General features: G+C 33.7%; 1 protein-coding gene across 1 annotated transcript in view; it reads left to right on the top strand.

The window, feature by feature from the left end:
• BOLL (boule homolog, RNA binding protein) overlaps positions 1 to 12,110 on the top strand; it is a 51,156-nt gene that overhangs the window by 27,420 nt on the left and 11,626 nt on the right. The gene's annotated exons all lie outside the window — the stretch shown is intronic.

Genomic DNA, 12,110 nt, shown 5'->3' with positions numbered 1-12,110 from the left:
GTACTTTGGTAAAGAAAGTAGGCATACTCTACAATAAAATGATAGAAATTAACTATTTCACAAGCATATATATTTGTGTGTTGGAACTCAGTACCAAGACAGTCTACTTTAAGGAGCACCCCCCAATATCCCTTCATCCCGTTACCACTCACTGCATTCCTTCACTGCTATTACTACCAGTAATGAAATAAAACTATAATTTGACCTAGTGTCACAGCCTCGAGTGTTCCTAAACTTTATCTATAGAGAACTATTATAGTATCAAAATCTTCTAAAATGGACTTCCTCTGATGTTAACATTTTCTCCAAATATACTTCTCTAAAGATAGTTGAAAGAGTTTTGCCACATTAAATAAGTACTAGTTTTTCCAGTTGCTGATTATATAGATCATATATATAAACACAAATGATTGAAGTTGTACTGCTTGAATAAATACAATAGAGGATGGAATGGTACTGAGTGGTAATTGGATAGGAGAAATTTTCAAATAACGTTAATGCTACACATTCTTAATTTAAAGTTTAATTCCTCTAGTTTAAAAGTAAACACTTTTCTATATTTTCTTAAATCTATGAGTAGCAAATGACAGAAATTATACTGAGAAATTATATATAGAAATTATATATAGAAATTTCATATAGAAAGTAAACATATGTTGACTATAAATTATAACAGAGGCATAAATAGATATCTTTGTACATAAAAGCTTACAACTGGAACCAATAAACTACCTCTAGATGTCTAGAGAAAGGCCGCTAAAAGGGACTTCACCCCTCCTGTCCTGATACAGATCTTTACTCTACCATGCACAGACCAAAAGGGAACAAAACTACTGACTTGTTTCAATTTGGAATTTAATCTGTCTCGTTAAGCATTATAATAATTCTGGTTATCACATGGGATATATCCTAGGGAATATTTTAGTCCTACCCAAGTTAAGATATAAGAAATAGGGAAGAGTTGAAGAGCTATGAACTTTACTTAACTAGCTTACTCTGAAGCCCATCATGTCTCTCACAATCATAATATGAGATTTCATAGAATCTGCAAAATCATGGATTATAAGACACACGATTATTTATCACTATAAAAGAAAAAAATATTGCCATCAATTGTAAATGTATCCCTATTTAGTGGTTTTGAAATATGAAAAAATGTATGTCTCAACATGAGTGAAATTTAACATTTTTATTTTTAATTTAGAGATGTAATGTTGAGAGGGTGGGGGAAAAAACAAGTCCTCTTTTGTTAGAAATGAGAAAAAAATTTTAATAAACTTTCAGAGTCAAAACTGGAACACAGGGCTATTGTATAGAGTTTTATATTCCCTGTTTTTTTTTTTATTTTTGTTTTTGTTTTAAGATCAATGTCCTATGTAATTTTTTATTTTTTATTTATTTTTTATTTATTTTCAGCATAACAGTATTCATTATTTTTGCACCACACCCAGTGCTCCATTGCAAATCCGTGCCCTCTGTAATACCCACCACCTGGTACATTTTTTTTAAGATTTTATTTATTTATTTGACAGAGATCATAAGTAAGCAGAGAGGCAGGCTGGGGGAGAGGTGCGGGGTGGAGGTGGTGGGGAGCAGGCTCCCTGCTGAGCAGAGAGCCCCATGTGGGGCTCAATCCCAGAACCCTGAGATCATGACCTGAGCCGAAGGCAGAGGCTTAAACCACTGAGACAACCAGGCACCCTGTCCTATGTATTTTATACTCAGTAACTTTTTTAGGTGATTTGAAGGCCCTCAACAGGAAATGCTACCCCATTCAGGGACAGAAACTCTAAAATCACGTCTATAGTTTTCTAAAACTATATAACCCTGGGGAAATGCTTTAATATACCAAGTTTCCCTGTGTGGAAAATTATCTACTTTTGTTTATAGTACATTTGTATTACAACATAGAAGTCTTAATACATAACTATTATATCATTAGGAGATGATCTTTTCTCTAAAACATTAAAGTAGACTAATATTAAAATATTGACATTTGAAACATTAGCCTTTGTTCTTACTATGCAGATTTTCCCTGATACCAAATACCTTAGTGAGTTAAAACAGAAAGGTGGAAATACTCCTTAGGATAATCTGAGCCTGTTGTTTTTATAAGTATATGTCATTTTTTAAGCTCTAATGATTATAATTTAAGGGTATTAACTGTATATATTCCAGAGTAAGTAATTTCTGACGCCAAAACTATTGTGAAGCACCAAATCTAATCAATAAAACAAAAACTTTATTCAGAGCTCAGAGCACAAGTCTAACTACTGTAAAAGACTGCCAGAAACTATTCATTGACTATAAGGTACACACTACTATATTCTGTCAGATCAACGACATATATTGTAAAGCTGACCAATATAGAAACTACTACATGAATATGGTATTAATTAGAGTATCATTTTTTTTTAATTCAGCAGAGTCCCATCTTAAAAAGAACTAGGTTTTGAAGTCAAGAAAGCGAAATCACAGAATCATAAAATTATCCCATTTTTAGCCCTGTAGTTAGACTACAGGAAGGAACAAAAGGAAAATCTCTGTGTATCTGGGCATTTGAACTATTATGCTTTTAAGATCAGTATCAAATCCCTAGGTAAGAAGGGTAGAAATAGAAAATTCTAAAGTATTTCTGTTTTACAGTGCTTTTCCATTTTTGCATTAAAACAAGTATCTAACAAATTCATTCTTATGAAAATTAACTGAGATCCTGGAGACTGGGGAAATTATAATTTGAAGTTAGCCTTTAAGTTAAATGTTCATTTTATGAACTCTTACCATTTGCAACAACATGTATGGAACTAAAGGGTATTATGCTAAGTGAAATAAGTCAATCAGAGAAAGACAATTATCACATGATCTCACTCATATGTGGAATTTAAGAAACAAAGCAGAGGATGATGGGGAAGAGAGGGAAAAAATAAAACAAGATGAAATTAGAGAGGGAGACAAACCATAAAAGATTCTTAATAACAGAAAATAAACTGAGGGCTGCTGGAGAGGAAGTGGGCTGGGGGATGGAGTTACTGGGTGATGGACATCAAGGAGGGCACATGATATCCTGAGCACTGGGTATTATATAAGACTGTTGAGTCACTGATCTCTACCTCTGAAACCAATAATACATTGTGTGTTAATTGAATTTAAATAAAAAATAATATAAATAAAAATGAAAACATTAAATGTTCATTTTTAACTCCAATATAGAATAGCTTTCATGAAAATATTTTATATTCAGAATAATATTTAACTACTTTCCAGGCTATAAAGAATTTCTTCTAATTAAAACACCAATTGGGGGGCGCCTGGGTGGCTCAGTGGATTAAGCCGCTGCCTTCGGCTCAGGTCATGATCTCAGTGTCCTGGGATCGAGCCCCGCGTCAGGCTCTTTGCTTGGCGGGAGCCTGCTTCTCTCTCTCTCTCTGCCTGACTCTCCGCCTGCTTGTGATCTCTCTCTCTGTCAAATAAATAAATAAAATCTTTTAAAAAAATAAATAAATAAAACACCAATTGGACTTGAATGAAAAGCACAGCTATCGGGCGCCTGGGTGGCTCAGTGGGTTAAGCCGCTGCCTTCGGCTCAGGTCATGATCTCAGGGTCCTGGGATCGAGTCCCGCATCGGGCTCCCTGCTCAGCAAGGAGCCTGCTTCCCTCTACCTCTCTCTCTGCCTGCCTCTCTGTCTACTTGTGATCTCTCTCTGTCAAATAAATAAATAAAATCTTTTAAAAAAAAAAGAAAGAAAGAAAGAAAAGCACAGCTATTTACCTATTACATCTTACCCTTTAGAAGGACACTGTGATTCAGAAGTAAATTAGAAAAGGATTTGGCCTGTTCTGTTTCTAGCTCAGAGACCCATTGTGTCCACTTAAACTAAAAATCAAAGACACTTCACTTTACAGAAACATTCCACTACTATCTTCTTCCTAACCATTTCCTCATTTCAGTATCATTAACACTTCTTATAAAGCAGTTTAGAGACTAAAATTCCCACACATTCAGCAAGTCCTCAGAGTACAGGACAACAAATGTAAAGCACTGCATTCTAGAGGACAGAGACAGAAAAAAATCTGTGCCTTGCGGTTCTGGGCATACAGGAGGCTAAAAATTTTCATTCATTGTACATGTCAAACTATAGTCTCAGATTCTATGGAATGAATTACTTTATTCAATAGAGAACTTGACAGTAGGAGCAAAAAAGCTCATTGAGTTAAGCAGTAGAAATTGCATAGGTTCTGTGTGTATCAAGCCTCTTTCTTAAACTATAAACATAAAACAGAGGATGGGGATAGTAAGAGGAATCAGGAATTAAGGAATCTTTTAGAATTGTTATGGACAGAACTTCATTTAGGGATAGGCTAAACAGTAAAGTATACACTGTATAGGTCCCATGAAAATACTTTTTTTAAGATTTTTTATTTATTTATTTGACACGGAGAGAGACAGAGATCACAAGTAGGTGGAGAGGCAGGCAGAGAGAGAGGGAAGCAGGCTCCCCTCTGAGCAGAGAGCCCGATGTGGAGCTTGATCCCAGGACCCTGAGATCATGATCTGAGCCCAAGGCAGAGGCTTAACCCATTGAGCCACCCAGGCGCCCCCCATGAAAATATTTTTGCATGTGACATTACACTGAAGGTAAGGATAAACAGCATAAATATGGATATATGTATTAAGAACATATATATAAGAGGAAATTAAATAAACTTGTAAAAACATATCCCATGTTTCCAGTAATTACAGACTGAAAAACAGGAAGGATGAAATGGTTGCTGGCCAGTAAGAAAACACTGTATGAAACTATTGATATGATGGAAAAAATTAAATTTTTCTTTTCTGTAAAGGACCAGTAGTTAATACATAAAAACAAATCCTTGATATAGAAAGAATTTTTTAAAATTCTTTCAAAATACAGAAGATAACATGAAAGATTAAATGATGATGAAAAATAAAATGTTACACTAGAGAGAATAGAGACAAATCCAACCAAAAAAAGAGTAATTCTCAAAAAGAATAAAGAAAAAAATTGAATAAAAAGAACAAGCAGAAATTTTAATAACAAAACAAAAACACCCTTGGTTTGTTTTGAATTTACAAGTCAAAAGGGATTCACCATCCTTCAAGCAAAATTAATGAGAGGAAATCCATGTATAAAATTCTGATAAGTATCCATTACCCTCCTTCAAACATTCTGGTCCCTTTATTTTTTTTAACCATATATTTTTTAATAACTTTAGACTTAAAGTTTCAAAAAATAATATAGAGTTTATGTATCCCCTAGCCCACCTTCTCCTAATTTTAACAACTAATATAATCATAGAACAATTAGAAGAAAAATATTAGCATTTGTACAGTATTATTAACTAAACTACAGACCAATTTTTCCCACATATTTTTTTTTCTGTTCCAGGATCTAACCCAAGACCTCATGTTACATTAATTTGTGATCTCTTCTTATTCTCCTCCAATCTGTGAAATTTACAGTATTTCCTTGTCTTTCATGACTTTGACACTTTTAAAGAGTCAGTTATTTAAGGAGTCAGTAAAAAATTACTAGTCAGTTATTTTGTTGATTATCAATCAATATGAGTTTGGTATCTTCTCTTGATTAAATAGCAGTAATACAGAGGTTCCTAGCTGGCTCAGTTGGTAAAGCATGCAGCTCTTGATCTCAGGGTTGGGAGTTCAAGCCCCACTTTGGGTGTAAAGATTACTTTAAACAAATATAATCTTTTTTAAAAAGTTGTGCATTTGGGACAAGAATATCACAGAAGTGATGTGCCCTTTTCAGTGTATCATTTCAAAGGATACAAGATGCCAACATATCTGATTGCTGGTAATATTAAACTTGATAACTTTAAGCACGAAAGGTAAATTGCCTAAGTAGCAGAGCTAGTAAGTGGGAGATCCAGGGTTCCAACCTAAGCGTGCTTTCTACCAAGAGAAAAACTTAGCTGGTCTTCTGAAATCCCTAACAGTAAAGTTCATTGACAAACCTATCTATGCACGAAGGACTTCCCATTGGGATTTTAGAGCATCCTTCTTAAATATGGACATGCAATCACATTAGAAGAGGGCCTCCAGAATGTGAGACCATAACAAACAGAAAGAAGCATATAATGCAGGGGACAGAAGAAAATATCAAAGATACTATAATTAATATTCTCTTCGAGAGAAAATTAATGAGACGTGGTCATGCATAGACAGACATCCTGGCAAACACTTCATTTTTTCTCAAACATATTGGTCCTTTTTACTTTTTTTAACTTTGTATTTTGAACTGTTTTCAGATTAACAGAAAAGTTGTAGAAATAATAGAGTTTCTGTATATCCTTCACCCTACTATTCTTTGACTAAAGGGCACTGGTACAGGGAATGAACATTAATACAATCCTCTTAATTAAACTGTATACCTTACTTAAATTGTACTAGTTTTTCCATTAATGTGATAGCTGAAATAAATTAAATGTAAAAGGGTTAAACATTATAGGCAAAAACTTTTGAGAAAAAAGAACAAAAAGAGACAGAGGTGAATAATAATAGAGAAAAAGATAAAATTAGAAGATTAATCCAAAAAATTTTTAAAAGATTAGAAGATCCAAAAAGTAAAATATTAATTCCAGAAAAAGAAATAGTTTGGAGGAAGTTAGCAAAAAGTTAACACAATAAAATCCCCTAGGAAGTTAAGGACAAGGGTCGTTAGATTAAAAGGGCCTACCAATTACTTGGCATAGTTACTGCAAAAGACTCACAGTAAGACACATTATTATGAAATTTCAGAATGGCAGGGATTTAAAAAAAAAGAAAAAAACCTACGGCAAGAAAAGAGATCACATACAAAGAATCAGCAACACTGGAAGCTAGGAAACAATGGAGCAAAGCTTTAAAAATATTTAATGAAAATTTTAATGTAGGATTCTATAATAGACAAGTAAAAATGGAAAAAATACATTTTCATACAGTAGAGTCTCAAAAAACTTTGCCCCACATGCATCCTTTACTCAGGATGCTGCTAAACATATTTCACCAAACAAGAGAATAAACTAAGAAAAGATATGGGATTTAAAAAAAAAAAAGGCATCTAAAACAGGGGCAAAGGCTATGGGAATTCTGAGGATGATAACAAAAAGAATTCTTGGGATGATAGCTGTTTAGCTGATTTAAAAAGTAGTCAGCCTTGAACTGGAGCAAGATTCAGGATTGTTCTCTGCAGGAGAAGTAATTTTTATTTGTGTAGAAACTTGTATTAGGTATCTTAAAGAACTGTGGAAGGAATATAGAGAGATTTAGCCAGAGGTTTGAAGAAAACTGCCTAAATGAGTGGGGAAAATGAAGCAATTAATAAAAAACAAAAAGCTGTTCAAAAAAGAAAACGTAGGGCGGTTGCCTGGGTGGCTCAGTGGGTTAAAGCCTCTGCCTTCAGCTCAGGTCATGATCCCAGAGTGCTGGGATGGAGCTCCGCATTGGGCTCTTGGGAGCCTGCTTCCCCCTCTCTCTCTGCCTGCCTCTCTGCCTACTTGTGATCTCTGTCTGTCCAATGAATAAATAAAATCTTTTTTAAAAAAGAGAGAACATAATTATAATATACAAGATGACTCATTAGTGAATAGCATTTAAGCATAATAATTAAAAAACAAACTTAAACACAAACTTAAGCAAAACTTATGATGTAAAGAAGATGGACTAGGAAATAAAAGAGATATAAAAGAGTTAAAATCTTTATCTACCATAAAGAAGTAAGAAGTCATTAGATAATGAAATTGTTCATTTAATAGAGACAGAAATATAGAAATAAATGCTAGAAGAAACAACTGAAATAAATGAATGTGGCCACCTCTGAAAAAGTGAAGTGAAATAGGAATGGAGTGGCAAGGGAGGAAGAGTGTGTTAAAACTTTATTTCCTTACCCTTTAACCACTATTTGATTTTTAAAACTAGGTATATAATTACTTTTAATAAAAATTTAAAAATTAACTTCAAAAGTGCAATGAACATCAGATTGTTAACAGCCGAGATATATCAGGCAAATGTGAACATTGGGGAAAAAACCCAGGATGACATTAATAAGAGAGTAAATTTCTAAAAAACAATCTGAAGGGTTTAAATTGGCAGGAGGGTGGGAGGTTGGGGTACCAGGTGGTGGGTATTATAGAGGGCATGGATTGCATGGGGCACTGGGTGTGGTGAAAAAATAATGAATACTGTTATGTCGAAATTAAATAAAAAATAAATTTAAAAAAAAATCTTTAAAAATAAAGAAATAGGAAATACCCCCCAAAAAAAAGTAAATTTCAAAGTAAAAAGCATTGTAAACAAGACAGAGAAGTCCAGTTTATTATGATAAAAAGTCAAATCTAATATGAATTAAGTCTAATAATATAACATCAAAAATATAAAATAGGGGCTCCCGCTGGCTCAGTCAGAGGAGCATGCCTCTCTTGATCTCAGAGTCGTGGGTTCAAGCTCCACATGGGGTGTAGAGATTACTTAGATAGAACTTTAAAAAATAAAATAGAGGGGGCACCTGGGCGTCTCAGTCGGTTGAATGTCTGACTCTCAATTTCAGCTCAGGTCACGATCTCGGGGTAGCTTGAGCCCCATGTCAGGCTATACACTCAGGGGGGAGTCTGCTCAAGATTCTCCTTTTTCCTCTCCCTCCATCCCCTCTCCCAGCTCTCAATCATTCACTCTCTCTCTAAAAATAAATTTTAAAATCTCCTTAAAAATTAATTAATTTAATTAAATGAAAAAGGTCAGTTTAATAATGTAACATCAAAAGTAAAAAGTAGGGGCACCTGGCTGGCTCATTTGGCAGAGTGTGCAACTCTTCATCTCAGGGTCATAAATTCAAGCCCCATCTTGAGTACAGAGGCTTCTTAGTAAAAGTAAAAACATAAAATATAAAGTAAAAACTTCTAGAAATACCAACAGAAAGAAACACAGCTGTGATAAGAGACTTTGATATCATAACACAGATTCAAATAAGTAAGCCCTAAAAACACTATATATGAATAATACATATAAATTTTGTTCCTTGCAAAGAGAAGCTACCTCTTTTCTAACAATCACACAAGTTGATAATATTTTAGTCACAAAGTAAATATAAATTCAATAAACTATACAGGCTATTTTCAGTAATTATAATGAATTACATGCATGAAAGGAGAGCAGGTGCAAGGCAGAAGTATTGAGAGAATGACCCCTAGTAGACAAGGTTGCCTACTGAAATAGCAGCAAAGCATTGTTATAACCTAGATGATGAGACCTAAGTGCTCTCTGTCCTGGTCATAACAGTCCCCACTCCTCCTCAGCCACAGCATGAACTAGGACCACTCTCCAGTCCTCTTATTTTTTTTTCCAGCCAACTAAATATTACCAACCATCTTAGCTAATGATACCCTCAAGAGAAGATTTTCTCAAGGTGAAAACCACAAAACATCTGAAAACAACACAATAAGTAACATGTGAGAGAAATAGCAATGAACTATAATTGACATATAACATATTAGTTACAGGTGTACAACATATTCATGTATATATTATGAAATGATCATCACAGTAAGTCTAGTTAACACCCAAAAGCTCACATACTTACAATTTTTTTCTTATGATAAGAACTTTTAAGATCTACTCTCTGAGCAACTTTCAAATATGCAATACAGTATTATTAATTGTAGTCACCATGCTATATACATTAGTGTTCTACTTAGAAATGTCTTCTATATGTATTACTAAAGCAGTTATGTTTGCTTACTTTTCCATTATTCAGACTTAAGATTCTATCAATTTGAGTTTTCTCCACACAATTAAATCAGTTAAAATATACTGAAATTTCTTGTGTATTCACTTAGCCATTCTTTCTTGAATACTTCAGACTTTAGAGCTTTCATGAAACAGTGTTGTTTCAGAGCGTGTGTCTGTTACTTATCTTTAAAACTTCAGAATGAATACATTGGTGACAGATTTTAAAGCATTCGTGCATTGCAAAACACCTTACCTTCCTTCATGCTTTCTGCAGTGAAATGTTCTTAATCTAAACTCTATTAGCTCTTCATTGCAAGGGTGAAAACCTCCTATTTCCTCTTGTAAACCTTTAAGGAATAGACATTTATGTCATTCAGGAAATTTTAATCAAGGTTTATTTAAAAACTTCCTCTCTCAACTTTAAAAATTGGCCAAAACAACTTTTACTTGAAAAATATTTATAGGATATGTTTTGTTTTATATTGTCAATTTTGTCTTTTTCATATATACCAAATTACATCAATTCATACTGCTTGTACTACTTGGAGGTTACCTCATCTCCTTTATTTTCACTTTCTATCTTGACTTTTGTAAGTTTTATCCTTTCTTGAATACTCTTCAAGAAAGTTTCTTTAAAAATAAGAAGGGAGTCAAAATCAAATCAGTTTGCTTATCCTTCTAATCTGACAAAGATTTAGAGGATTAAATTGAAACTGCACCCGAAATAAAAAACCTTATGGATTAAAATTATTTATTACTGTATCTGACTCATATTACTGTATACTGTCAAATCTGACAGAATCTAAACAAATTATGGGTCATAAGTTAATTTAAAAAATCACATAAACAAGTTACCCCTTGCATAGACATGTTATATGGATGCTACCATATGACAAGTCTTAAGTAACAACTCATTCTCAGTAGTTCAATTTATCAAGCATTTATATTGAACATTACATATGAAAAATAATATTTGAAGTGCTGTAAGTATAATTAGTAATATTTCACCCTCAAGATTATATTCAGATCTGTCCATGCCCCAAGCCCATAATTTTTTTCTCACTTTAACTGTTACTTGTAATATAATGTTACATTAAAAAATTTTTCATATGTGGACTCAAAGGTACATCTGTACTATAGTGAAAGTATTAATGGGGGAACAAGGGGAACAAGGCACAGATAGATGTCTTCACTTCACTTCTCCATTTCAACATTGTACTGGAAGTCCTAGCAAATGAGGAAAGACAAGAAGGAAACAAAAATTACCTATTGGGAAGGAAGAAATAAAACTGCCTTTGTTTGCAGATGACATGATCATCTATACAGAAAATCCAGAAGAACTGACCAAAAAATTCCTGGAAGTAACAAGCGGTTATAACAAGGCTGCAGGATACAGGCTTAATATGCAATAGTCAGTTGTTTCTGTGCTCACCAGCTGTGAATATAAAAATGAAATACTTAAGTGTAAATCTAACAAAATATGTACAAGATCTAGATGAGAAAAATTAAAAACTCTGATGAAAGAAATCAAAGAAGAACTAAATAAATGGAGAGATATTCCATGTGTATGGATAGGAAGACACCGTATTGTCAAGATGTCAGTTCTTCCCAACTTTATACAGGTTCAACACAATCCCATTCAAAATCTCAGTAAGTTATTTTATAGATATTGGCAAACTGATTTTTAAGTTTATATGGAAAGACAGAAGACCCAGAATAGCCAACACAATATTTAAAGAAGAGAAAAAAGCCAGCAGACTGACACTACTCAACTTCAAGACACGATAAAGCTATAGCATTCAAGACAATGTGGTATTAGTAAAAGAACAGACACATCAATGTTAACAGAACAGAGAGCCCAGAACAGACCCATATATATATTCAACTAATCTTAGATAGAGGAGCAAATACAACACAATGGAGAAAAGATAATCTTTTCAACAAATGATACTGGAACAACCAGATATCCACATACAAAAAAGTGAATCAAGGGGCACCTGGGTGGTTCAGTTGTTAAGCATCTGCCTTTAGCTCAGGTCATGATCCCAGTGTCCCGGGATCAAACCCCGTATTGGGCTTCCCTACTCAGCAGGGAGCCTGCTTCTCCCTCTCCAGCTCCCCTGTGCATGTGTTTCCTCTCTTGCTATCTCTCTTTGTCATAAATAAATTTAAAAATCTTTTTTAAAAAAGTGAATCTAGACACAAATGTTACACTTCTCACAAAAATTAATTCACAGATCTAAATGTAAAATATAAAACTGTAAAACTCCTAGAAGATAACACAGGAGAAAATCTAAATAACCATGAGTTTGACAATGACTTTTTGGATACAGCATTTAAGTCATGATTCATGAGAGAAATATTTGA

Source organism: Neovison vison, chromosome 3 (genome assembly GCF_020171115.1).
Source record: "Neovison vison isolate M4711 chromosome 3, ASM_NN_V1, whole genome shotgun sequence".
Lineage (NCBI taxonomy): Eukaryota > Metazoa > Chordata > Mammalia > Carnivora > Mustelidae > Neogale > Neogale vison.
Note: the sequence above shows the minus strand (reverse complement) of the source record. Positions and strands in the feature narration are given on the sequence as shown.